Raw genomic sequence first — 12,904 nt, 5'->3', positions numbered from 1 at the left:
CACTCCTTGTACTGAGGAAAACCATCTCACTTACCTTTAAACAGACCGTACCTCAGTCTTTAAGAACCCCCCTCAGAGGGAAAACCATCTCACTTACCTTTAAACAGACCGTACCTCAGTCTTTAAGAACCCCCCTCAGAGGGAAAACCATCTCACTTACCTTTAAACAGACCGTACCTCAGTCTTTAAGAACTCCCCTCAGAGGGAAAACCATCTCACTTACCTTTAAACAGACCGTACCTCAGTCTTTAAGAACTCCCCCTCAGAGGGAAACCATCTCACTTACCTTTAAACAGACCGTACCTCAGTCTTTAAGAACCCCCCTCAGAGGAAAACCATCTCACTTACCTTTAACCATACCTCAGTCTTTAAGAACCCCCCTCAGAGGGAAAACCATCTCACTTACCTTTAACCATACCTCAGTCTTTAAGAACCCCCCTCAGAGGGAAAACCATCTCACTTACCTTTAAACAGACCGTACCTCAGTCTTTAAGAACTCCCCCTCAGAGGGAAAACCATCTCACTTACCTTTAAACAGACCGTACCTCAGTCTTTAAGAACCCCCCCCCCCCCTCAGAGGGAAAACATTTTCAATTACATCAGGAAAACAACATTTTCTATTTTTATTTATTTCAAAACTTTTTTTTTTGCTTCAATACAACGGCAGCTGAATTCCACAGAATGATAAATACCACCATTGTCATGTTTTCCATCTACATCTGGTAAATGTTTAATGTCTTTATGGGGGGAGAGAAACCTCAAACAGTTGGCTTGAATAAAACACAAGAAGAAGAAGACCTACAAAAAGGAGGCAGAATAACAACACGCTGTAAAAGGATGAAGACAAATAGATTTAAAAGGAAATCTGGAGAAAACAGACGGTACAACCAGGACAGCATGTAAAATGAGGGATCCATTGATGTGATATTCTGTCCAGAGTTAAACAGACTTCAGCCCCTTCTTAGAATCAAATCAATAACAGACCTGGGTATAAACACAGCCCCTTCTTAGAATCAAATCAATAACAGACCTGGGTATAAACACAGCCCTTCTTCAAATCAATAGAATCAAATCAATAACAGACCTGGGTATAAACACAGCCCCTTCTTAGAATCAAATCAATAACAGACCTGGTATAAACACAGCCCCTTCTTAGAATCAAATCAATAACAGACCTGGGTATAAACACAGCCCCTTCTTAGAATCAAATCAATAACAGACCTGGGTATAAACACAGCCCCTTCTTAGAATCAAATCAATAACAGACCTGGGTATAAACACAGCCCCTTCTTAATCAATCAAATCAATAAAATCAGACCTGGGTATAAACACAGCCCCTTCTTAGAATCAAATCAATAACAGACCTGGGTATAAACACAGCCCCTTCTTAGAATCAAATCAATAACAGACCTGGGTATAAACACAGCCCCTTCTTAGAATCAAATCAATAACAGACCTGGGTATAAACACAGCCCCTTCTTAGAATCAAATCAATAACAGACCTGGGTATAAACACAGCCCCTTCTTAGAATCAAATCAATAACAGACCTGGGTATAAACACAGCCCCTTCTTAGAATCAAATCAATAACAGACCTGGGTATAAACACAGCCCCTTCTTAGAATCAAATCAATAACAGACCTGGGTATAAACACAGCCCCTTCTTAGAATCAAATCAATAACAGACCTGGTATAAACACAGCCCCTTCTTAGAATCAAATCAATAACAGACCTGGGTATAAACACAGCCCCTTCTTAGAATCAAATCAATAACAGACCTGGGTATAAACACAGCCCCTTCTTAGAATCAAATCAATAACAGACCTGGGTATAAACACCCCTTCTTAGCCCCTCTTCTTAGAATCAAATCAATAACAGACCTGGGTATAAACACAGCCCCTTCTTAGAATCAAATCAATAACAGACCTGGGTATAAACACAGCCCCTTCTTAGAATCAAATCAATAACAGACCTGGGTATAAACACAGCCCCTTCTTAGAATCAAATCAATAACAGACCTGGGTATAAACACAGCCCCTTCTTAGAATCAAATCAATAACAGACCTGGGTATAAACACAGCCCCTTCTTAGAATCAAATCAATAACAGACCTGGGTATAAACACAGCCCCTTCTTAGAATCAAATCAATAACAGACCTGGGTATAAACACAGCCCCTTCTTAGAATCAAATCAATAACAGACCTGGGTATAAACACAGCCCCTTCTTAGAATCAAATCAATAACAGACCTGGGTATAAACACAGCCCCTTCTTAGAATCAAATCAATAACAGACCTGGGTATAAACACAGCCCCTTCTTAGAATCAAATCAATAACAGACCTGGGTATAAACACAGCCCCCTTCTTAGAATCAAATCAATAACAGACCTGGGTATAAACACAGCCCCTTCTTAGAATCAAATCAATAAAGACCTGGGTATAAACACAGCCCCTTCTTAGAATCAAATCAATAACAGACCTGGGTATAAACACAGCCCCTTCTTAGAATCAAATCAATAACAGACCTGGGTATAAACACAGCCCCTTCTTAGAATCAAATCAATAACAGACCTGGGTATAAACACAGCCCCTTCTTAGAATCAAATCAATAACAGACCTGGGTATAAACACAGCCCCTTCTTAGAATCAAATCAATAACAGACCTGGGTATAAACACAGCCCCTTCTTAGAATCAAATCAATAACAGACCTGGGTATAAACACAGCCCCTTCTTAGAATCAAATCAATAAAGACAGCCCCTTCTTAGAATCAAATCAATAAAGACCTGTATAAACACAGCCCCTTCTTAGAATCAAATCAATTAAAGACCTGGGTATAAACACAGCCCCTTCTTAGAATCAAATCAATAACAGACCTGGGTATAAACACAGCCCCTTCTTAGAATCAAATCAATAACAGACCTGGGTATAAACACAGCCCCTTCTTAGAATCAAATCAATAACAGACCTGGGTATAAACACAGCCCCTTCTTAGAATCAAATCAATAACAGACCTGGGTATAAACACAGCCCCTTCTTAGAATCAAATCAATAACAGACCTGGGTATAAACACAGCCCCTTCTTAGAATCAAATCAATAACAGACCTGGGTATAAACACAGCCCCTTCTTAGAATCAAATCAATAACAGACCTGGGTATAAACACAGCCCCTTCTTAGAATCAAATCAATAACAGACCTGGGTATAAACACAGCCCCTTCTTAGAATCAAATCAATAACAGACCTGGGTATAAACACAGCCCCTTCTTAGAATCAAATCAATAACAGACCTGGGTATAACACAGCCCCTAGAATCAAATCAATAACAGACCTGCCACCCCCTCTTAGAATCAAATCAATAACAGACCTGGGTATAAACACAGCCCCTTCTTAGAATCAAATCAATAACAGACCTGGGTATAAACACAGCCCCTTCTTAGAATCAAATCAATAACAGACCTGGGTATAAACACAGCCCCTTCTTAGAATCAAATCAATAACAGACCTGGGTATAAACACAGCCCCTTCTTAGAATCAAATCAATAACAGACCTGGGTATAAACACAGCCCCTTCTTAGAATCAAATCAATAACAGACCTGGGTATAAACACAGCCCCTTCTTAGAATCAAATCAATAACAGACCTGGGTATAAACACAGCCCCTTCTTAGAATCAAATCAATAACAGACCTGGGTATAAACACAGCCCCTTCTTAGAATCAAATCAATAACAGACCTGGGTATAAACACAGCCCCTTCTTAGAATCAAATCAATAACAGACCTGGGTATAAACACAGCCCCTTCTTAGAATCAAATCAATAACAGACCTGGGTATAAACACAGCCCCTTAGAATCAAATCAATAACAGACCTGGGTATAAACACAGCCCCTTCTTAGAATCAAATCAATAACAGACCTGGGTATAAACACAGCCCCTTCTTAGAATCAAATCAATAACAGACCTGGGTATAAACACAGCCCCTTCTTAGAATCAAATCAATAACAGACCTGGGTATAAACACAGCCCCTTCTTAGAATCAAATCAATAACAGACCTGGGTATAAACACAGCCCCTTCTTAGAATCAAATCAATAAAAGACCTGGGTATAAACACAGCCCCTTCTTAGAATCAAATCAATTAAAGACCTGGGTATAAACACAGCCCCTTCTTAGAATCAAATCAATTAAAGACCTGGGTATAAACACAGCCCCTTCTTAGAATCAAATCAATAACAGACCTGGGTATAAACACAGCCCCTTAGAATCAAATCAATAACAGACCTGGGTATAAACACAGCCCCTTCTTAGAATCAAATCAATTAAAGACCTGGGTATAAACACAGCCCCTTCTTAGAATCAAATCAATAACAGACCTGGGTATAAACACAGCCCCTTCTTAGAATCAAATCAATAACAGACCTGGGTATAAACACAGCCCCTTCTTAGAATCAAATCAATAACAGACCTGGGTATAAACACAGCCCCTTCTTAGAATCAAATCAATAACAGACCTGGGTATAAACACACAGCCCCTTCTTAGAATCAAATCAATAACAGACCTGGGTATAAACACAGCCCCTTCTTAGAATCAAATCAATAACAGACCTGGGTATAAACACAGCCCCTTCTTAGAATCAAATCAATAACAGACCTGGGTATAAACACAGCCCCTTCTTAGAATCAAATCAATAACAGACCTGGGTATAAACACAGCCCCTTCTTAGAATCAAATCAATAACAGACCTGGGTATAAACACACAGCCCCTTCTTAGAATCAAATCAATAACAGACCTGGGTATAAACACAGCCCCTTCTTAGAATCAAATCAATAACAGACCTGGGTATAAACACACAGCCCCTTCTTAGAATCAAATCAATAACAGACCTGGGTATAAACACACAGCCCCTTAGAATCAAATCAATTAAAGACCTGGGTATAAACACACAGCCCCTTCTTAGAATCAAATCAATAACAGACCTGGGTATAAACACAGCCCCTTCTTAGAATCAAATCAATAACAGACCTGGGTATAAACACAGCCCCTTCTTAAAATCAAATCAATAACAGACCTGGGTATAAACACACAGCCCCTTCTTAGAATCAAATCAATAACAGACCTGGGTATAAACACAGCCCCTTAGAATCAAATCAATAACAGACCTGGGTATAAACACAGCCCCTTCGAATATAAACAAAAAAACAGACCTGGGTATAAACACAGCCCCTTCATAGAATCAAATCAATAACAGACCTGGGTATAAACACAGCCCCTTCTTAGAATCAAATCAATAACAGACCTGGGTATAAACACAGCCCCTTAGAATCAAATCAATAACAGACCTGGGTATAAACACACAGCCCCTTAGAATCAAATCAATAACAGACCTGGGTATAAACACAGCCCCTTAGAATCAAATCAATAACAGACCTGGGTATAAACACAGCCCCTTCTTAGAATCAAATCAATAACAGACCTGGGTATAAACACAGCCCCTTTAGAATCAAATCAATAACAGACCTGGGTATAAACACAGCCCCTTTAGAATCAAATCAATTAAAGACCTGGGTATAAACACACAGCCCCTTAGAATCAAATCAATAACAGACCTGGGTATAAACACACAGCCCCTTAGAATCAAATCAATAACAGACCTGGGTATAAACACACAGCCCCTTAGAATCAAATCAATTAAAGACCTGGGTATAAACACAGCCCCTTCTTAGAATCAAATCAATAACAGACCTGGGTATAAACACAGCCCCTTCTTAGAATCAAATCAATAACAGACCTGGGTATAAACACAGCCCCTTCTTAGAATCAAATCAATAACAGACCTGGGTATAAACACAGCCCCTTCTTAGAATCAAATCAATAACAGACCTGGGTATAAACACAGCCCCTTAGAATCAAATCAATAACAGACCTGGGTATAAACACAGCCCCTTCTTAGAATCAAATCAATAACAGACCTGGGTATAAACACAGCCCCTTCTTAGAATCAAATCAATAACAGACCTGGGTATAAACACACAGCCCCTTCTTAGAATCAAATCAATAACAGACCTGGGTATAAACACAGCCCCTTCTTAGAATCAAATCAATAACAGACCTGGGTATAAACACAGCCCCTTCTTAGAATCAAATCAATAACAGACCTGGGTATAAACACAGCCCCTTCTTAGAATCAAATCAATTAAAGACCTGGGTATAAACACAGCCCCTTCTTAGAATCAAATCAATACCAGACCTGGGTATAAACACAGCCCCTTCTTAGAATCAAATCAATAACAGACCTGGGTATAAACACAGCCCCTTCTTAGAATCAAATCAATAACAGACCTGGGTATAAACACAGCCCCTTCTTAGAATCAAATCAATAACAGACCTGGGTATAAACACAGCCCCTTCTTAGAATCAAATCAATTAAAGACCTGGGTATAAACACAGCCCCTTCTTAGAATCAAATCAATACCAGACCTGGGTATAAACACAGCCCCTTCTTAGAATCAAATCAATAACAGACCTGGGTATAAACACAGCCCCTTCTTAGAATCAAATCAATAACAGACCTGGGTATAAACACAGCCCCTTCTTAGAATCAAATCAATAACAGACCTGGGTATAAACACAGCCCCTTCTTAGAATCAAATCAATTAAAGACCTGGGTATAAACACAGCCCCTTCTTAAAATCAAATCAATTAAAGACCTGGGTATAAACACAGCCCCCTCTTAGAATCAAATCAATAACAGACCTGGGTATAAACACAGCCCCTTCTTAGAATCAAATCAATAACAGACCTGGGTATAAACACAGCCCCTTCTTAGAATCAAATCACTTAAAGACCTGGGTATAAACACAGCCCCTTCTTAGAATCAAATCAATAACAGACCTGGGTATAAACACAGCCCCTTCTTAGAATCAAATCAATAACAGACCTGGGTATAAACACAGCCCCTTCTTAGAATCAAATCAATAACAGACCTGGGTATAAACACAGCCCCTTCTTAGAATCAAATCAATAACAGACCTGGGTATAAACACGGCCCCTTCTTAGAATCAAATCAATAACAGACCTGGGTATAAACACGGCCCCTTCTTAGAATCAAATCAATAACAGACCTGGGTATAAACACAGCCCCTTCTTAGAATCAAATCAATAACAGACCTGGGTATAAACACACGGCCCCTTCTTAGAATCAAATCAATAAGAGACCTGGGTATAAACACGGCCCCTTCTTAGAATCAAATCAATAACAGACCTGGGTATAAACACGGCCCCTTCTTAGAATCAAATCAATAACAGACCTGGGTATAAACACGGCCCCTTCTTAGAATCAAATCAATAACAGACCTGGGTATAAACACAGCCCCTTCTTAGAATCAAATCAATAACAGACCTGGGTATAAACACAGCCCCTTCTTAGAATCAAATCAATAACAGACCTGGGTATAAACACAGCCCCTTCTTAGAATCAAATCAATAACAGACCTGGGTATAAACACAGCCCCTTCTTAGAATCAAATCAATAACAGACCTGGGTATAAACACAGCCCCTTCTTAGAATCAAATCAATAACAGACCTGGGTATAAACACAGCCCCTTAGAATCAAATCAATAACAGACCTGGGTATAAACACAGCCCCTTCTTAGAATCAAATCAATAACAGACCTGGGTATAAACACACAGCCCCTTCTTAGAATCAAATCAATTAAAGACCTGGGTATAAACACACAGCCCCTTCTTAGAATCAAATCAATTAAAGACCTGGGTATAAACACAGCCCCTTCTTAGAATCAAATCAATTAAAGACCTGGGTATAAACACAGCCCCTTCTTAGAATCAAATCAATTAAAGACCTGGGTATAAACACAGCCCCTTCTTAGAATCAAATCAATAACAGACCTGGGTATAAACACAGCCCCTTCTTAGAATCAAATCAATTAAAGACCTGGGTATAAACACAGCCCCTTCTTAGAATCAAATCAATTAAAGACCTGGGTATAAACACAGCCCCTTCTTAGAATCAAATCAATTAAAGACCTGGGTATAAACACACAGCCCCTTAGAATCAAATCAATAACAGACCTGGGTATAAACACAGCCCCTTAGAATCAAATCAATAACAGACCTGGGTATAAACACACAGCCCCTTAGAATCAAATCAATAACAGACCTGGGTATAAACACACAGCCCCTTAGAATCAAATCAATAACAGACCTGGGTATAAACACAGCCCCTTAGAATCAAATCAATAACAGACCTGGGTATAAACACAGCCCCTTCTTAGAATCAAATCAATAACAGACCTGGGTATAAACACACGGCCCCTTCTTAGAATCAAATCAATAACAGACCTGGGTATAAACACACAGCCCCTTAGAATCAAATCAATAACAGACCTGGGTATAAACACAGCCCCTTAGAATCAAATCAATAACAGACCTGGGTATAAACACACAGCCCCTTCTTAGAATCAAATCAATAACAGACCTGGGTATAAACACAGCCCCTTAGAATCAAATCAATTAAAGACCTGGGTATAAACACACAGCCCCTTAGAATCAAATCAATAACAGACCTGGGTATAAACACAGCCCCTTCTTAGAATCAAATCAATAACAGACCTGGGTATAAACACAGCCCCTTCTTAAAATCAAATCAATAACAGACCTGGGTATAAACACACAGCCCCTTCTTAGAATCAAATCAATAACAGACCTGGGTATAAACACACAGCCCCTTAGAATCAAATCAATAACAGACCTGGGTATAAACACAGCCCCTTAGAATCAAATCAATAACAGACCTGGGTATAAACACACAGCCCCTTAGAATCAAATCAATTAAAGACCTGGGTATAAACACACAGCCCCTTAGAATCAAATCAATAACAGACCTGGGTATAAACACAGCCCCTTCTTAGAATCAAATCAATAACAGACCTGGGTATAAACACACAGCCCCTTAGAATCAAATCAATAACAGACCTGGGTATAAACACAGCCCCTTAGAATCAAATCAATAACAGACCTGGGTATAAACACAGCCCCTTCTTAGAATCAAATCAATAACAGACCTGGGTATAAACACAGCCCCTTAGAATCAAATCAATAACAGACCTGGGTATAAACACACAGCCCCTTAGAATCAAATCAATTAAAGACCTGGGGCCTGTTGCACAAAAGTAGAATTAAGACATCCGGGATAAATGACTGAGCTGAGCTCAATGAAGCCAAAACATGTGCGTCCAGGCTTAATTGGTTGCACAAAGACCAAGCCAGGATGAGCAGACACGGATTCATTAAACCGGGTGAAACCAATCCTGGATAGGTGCCTCACGGCTCACTCAAATAGACCCCGCCACAGATCACAGATTAACTGATTTACCATGGCAACTAGAGCCCGTACTTTTCCCCGTCGGAAGCACAAATCCTCATGGAGGCATACGAGGAGGTAAAAGATATAATTAAGAAGAAAGGCAACACCGCCACAGTGATAAAGCAAAGAGAAAAAGCGTGGCAAAATATTGCAGACCGCCTGAATGCGTAAGTAGTGCAAATTACAACTCACCGCTCCGCTGAAACATCACAATTACAATTCAAATATTTAATTCACATCTCCAAAAACGCAGTTGTACTGTAATTATGAAACGGTTAAATTTTTTAATTGAAATGCACTGCAGATATGAGTGAAATTGTGTAAAGTAAGTCCATCACACTGTATAAAGCTATGATAAATTATTATTAAAGCCTTACATTATTATTTAACGTTACTACGCTCAGTACGGTTTAATCTTAGCCGTTGTACTCTGCTTCTTATGTTGTCCACCGTTTTTTTTGTGTTTCTCCTGCTTTCATTAATGTAAAGCTGCTTTGACAGAATGAAACAATTGTGAAAAGTGCTATATAAATAAAATTTAATTGAATAAATAGATGAGCTATAATAATCACTTTAATTTATATAGCGCCTTTCAAAGGACCCAAGGTCGGTTGCTCACTGCACTGCAAAAATGTCTTTCTTACTTAGTATTTTTGTCTTGTTTTCAGTAAAAAAAAATATCTAAACATCTTGAATATTTTCTTGAGCAAAATTACCTAGGAAAATAAGCAAAAAAATCTGCCAGTGATGTGCATTGATTGGTGTAATATTCCTCATCTTATGATTTCAGATGGTCTGCAATGCTGACTGTGTGATCAGCAATGTTGTGGCAAAATGGCCTGGCTCAGTCCATGACTCCAGAATCTTTCGGGCCTCTGAAATCTATCAGTGCCTATCACAAGGTAAGCCACACAACCCCTATTTATAACCATCATGGCTGTGTCAAGAATATCACTGTGTTTATGAGGTAGTAATGATGAGATTTTGTGTTGACAGGTGAATTCTCTGGTGTGTTGCTGGGAGACAGGGGGTATGGCTGCCAGCCTTTTCTCCTGACACCTTTCACAGACCCCCAGGAAGCACAGCAGGCCTACAACCATGCCCATGCCAGGACCAGGGCCAGAGTTGAAATGACCTTTGGCCTCCTGAAGGCACGCTTTCACTGCCTTCACAAATTAAGGGTCAGCCCTGTTAGGGCATGTGATATTACTGTGGCTTGTGCTGTCCTCCACAATGTGGCCTGCCTGAGGAAGGAGACCCCCAGAGTGCCACCAGCCATGGACTGGGACAATCCGGCAATCTTCCCTGATGACGACAGTGGTCGGCTGCTGAGGGACCAATATGTGTTGAATTATTTTAGTTAGTATGTGTGCTTTCAATTTTGGTTAAATATGTCCTGCGGTGGCAGAGGAATTTTAGTTTTGGGTTCGTTTTTTTACAATTTGGCCTCTTATGATGTTTGTGCGGTATACTGTGTGTAATACAAGGCTGCAGGGAGGCTACTGCATCCATTCATTTGTCTGTTCAGTTGATGTGTATGGATTTGTCCTGCATTTATTTTAGTGTGCAGACATGCAGGGTGTGTTATATACAGACCTTTGAATGTGTATGTATCATTTTGTATAATATGCTTGGATTCTGTGCTTTCCATCTTGTAGAGTCACTGTGACTTCAGTTTCGAAAGGAGCTGATGGTTTACCTGCTTTGTTTTGTCCTTATTCAATAAAGGAACATAATGTTACACATTGTGTTTTTATATTCATATGGAATGTGTATTTGTTTATATGACAGAGTACTAGGGCCACACTGAAGAAAAAGGATAAAGTCATAAATTTATGAGGCTGGTTCTTTCTGCAGAAAAGCTACATATTGTTTTTACAGTTTTGATACTTAATATTCTGGCACGTCTTTGTTTATGAAACCATACTGAAGTACAATTTCACGAAATGCCCCGCATCTGTCATTTTAACAACTGTCCACAATATTATGACTTGTCTTTTTTTTCCCTCTGTGGCCCTAATATTCTATCATTTTATATATAGTCTATGGGAAACTGTAAATTATCTAATGATAGCAACATCTAAAAATCATTTTTTATCCAAAATCATTGAAATTAATGATCACAAACGTTTAAATAATGACAGTGGGTCTAGTTATATGTGATAACAATGTATAGTGAGCAGTGAAATAACTATTGGTTTCCATTTGTGGTGACTGCTGACTGACATTAGGGATGAGATTAAATAGATCCTGGAATTTAGCCTGGTCTGGAGCAGGCTAGCTCCACAGAATAAATCTCCATGGTAATTTATACCATAACATATCCTCCTGCCCCTATCCATCTTTAGTGCAACCGGATTACGGATCAATTGAGCCAGGATCACCAAGATATCCTGGCTTAATCCCTTATCCTAGTTTTGTGCAACAGGCCCCTGGGTATAAACACACAGCCCCTTCTTAGAATCAAATCAATAACAGACCTGGGTATAAACACAGCCCCTTCTTAAAATCAAATCAATTAAAGACCTGGGTATAAACACAGCCCCTTCTTAGAATCAAATCAATAACAGACCTGGGTATAAACACAGCCCCTTCTTAGAATCAAATCAATAACAGACCTGGGTATAAACACAGCCCCTTCTTAAAATCAAATCAATTAAAGACCTGGGTATAAACACAGCCCCTTCTTAGAATCAAATAAATAACAGACCTGGGTATAAACACAGCCCCTTATAATCAAATCAATAAAAGACCTGGGTATAAACACAGCCCCTTAGAATCAAATCAATTAAAGACCTGGGTATAAACACACAGCCCCTTCTTAGAATCAAATCAATTAAAGACCTGGGTATAAACACAGCCCCTTCTTAGAATCAAATCAATTAAAGACCTGGGTATAAACACAAACTCAAAATGGAGGAGGTTACTTAGTACTGAAGTCCCTTAAGAGATTCCCCTCAACTGCCTCTTTCACTATTGATAGGTATTCCCCTCAAACCAGACAACTGGGAAGAAGGAAAAAACAGCAGCTTCTGGCTCAATTCAGCTTTGTAATCTATGAATGAATGGTCGACCCCATCTGTTATGATACGGAGAGGGACAGGGCTGAAACCTTGTTAAGGGCTTCTGTAATTCACTTTAAGAGAGAGAGAGAGAAACAGAGAGAGAGAGAGAAACAGAGAGAGAGAGGGAGAGAAACAGAGAGAGAGAGAAACAGAGAGAGAGAAACAGAGAGAGAAAAAGAGAAACAGAGAGAGAACAAACAGAGAGAGAAAACAGAGAGAGAGAGAAACAGAGAGAGAGAGAAACAGAGAGAAACAGAGAGAGAGAGAAAACAGAGAGAGAGAGAAAAGAGAGAGAGAGAGAAACAGAGAGAGAGAGAAAACAGAGAGAGAGAGAGAACAGAGAGAGAGAGAGAAGAGAGAGAACAGAGAGAGAGAAACAGAGAGAGAGAGAAACAGAGAGAGAGAGAAACAGAGAAAGAGAGAGAGAGAGAGAGAAACAGAGAAACAGGGTCCTGAG

The 12,904-nt window shown here is 39.5% G+C and overlaps 1 long non-coding RNA gene across 28 annotated transcripts; it reads right to left on the bottom strand.

The window, feature by feature from the left end:
- Positions 1-3,338: 3,338 nt before the first annotated feature.
- Positions 3,339-12,357, bottom strand: LOC127927604 (uncharacterized). Of its 28 annotated transcripts, XR_008128169.1 has the most exons (12): positions 12,179-12,357; positions 8,675-9,168; positions 8,222-8,494; positions 8,089-8,131; positions 7,906-8,043; positions 7,672-7,719; positions 7,583-7,625; positions 6,845-7,398; positions 5,834-6,660; positions 5,561-5,650; positions 5,339-5,426; positions 3,339-4,975 (listed from the first exon to the last, which is right to left on the bottom strand). It is a non-coding gene; the product is annotated as an uncharacterized LOC127927604 (long non-coding RNA). The 28 variants fall into 28 exon arrangements; XR_008128154.1 differs by lacking the exons at positions 5,339-5,426; positions 7,583-7,625; positions 7,672-7,719; positions 8,089-8,131 and adding an exon at positions 4,976-5,021 and having other exon boundaries at positions 3,339-4,882; positions 5,561-5,741; positions 5,880-6,660; ... (1 more) ...; positions 7,768-7,997; positions 8,177-8,494; XR_008128159.1 differs by lacking the exons at positions 5,561-5,650; positions 7,583-7,625; positions 7,672-7,719; positions 8,089-8,131 and adding an exon at positions 5,068-5,158 and having other exon boundaries at positions 3,339-4,882; positions 5,384-5,472; positions 5,880-6,660; ... (1 more) ...; positions 7,768-7,997; positions 8,177-8,494.
- Between the last annotated feature and the right edge of the window lie 547 nt (positions 12,358-12,904).

This window comes from Oncorhynchus keta, unplaced genomic scaffold (genome assembly GCF_023373465.1).
Source record: "Oncorhynchus keta strain PuntledgeMale-10-30-2019 unplaced genomic scaffold, Oket_V2 Un_scaffold_15791_pilon_pilon, whole genome shotgun sequence".
In the NCBI taxonomy this organism is placed as follows: Eukaryota; Metazoa; Chordata; class Actinopteri; order Salmoniformes; family Salmonidae; genus Oncorhynchus; species Oncorhynchus keta.
The sequence above is the reverse complement of the archived record's forward strand: the minus strand, read 5'-3'. Positions and strand labels throughout refer to the sequence as shown.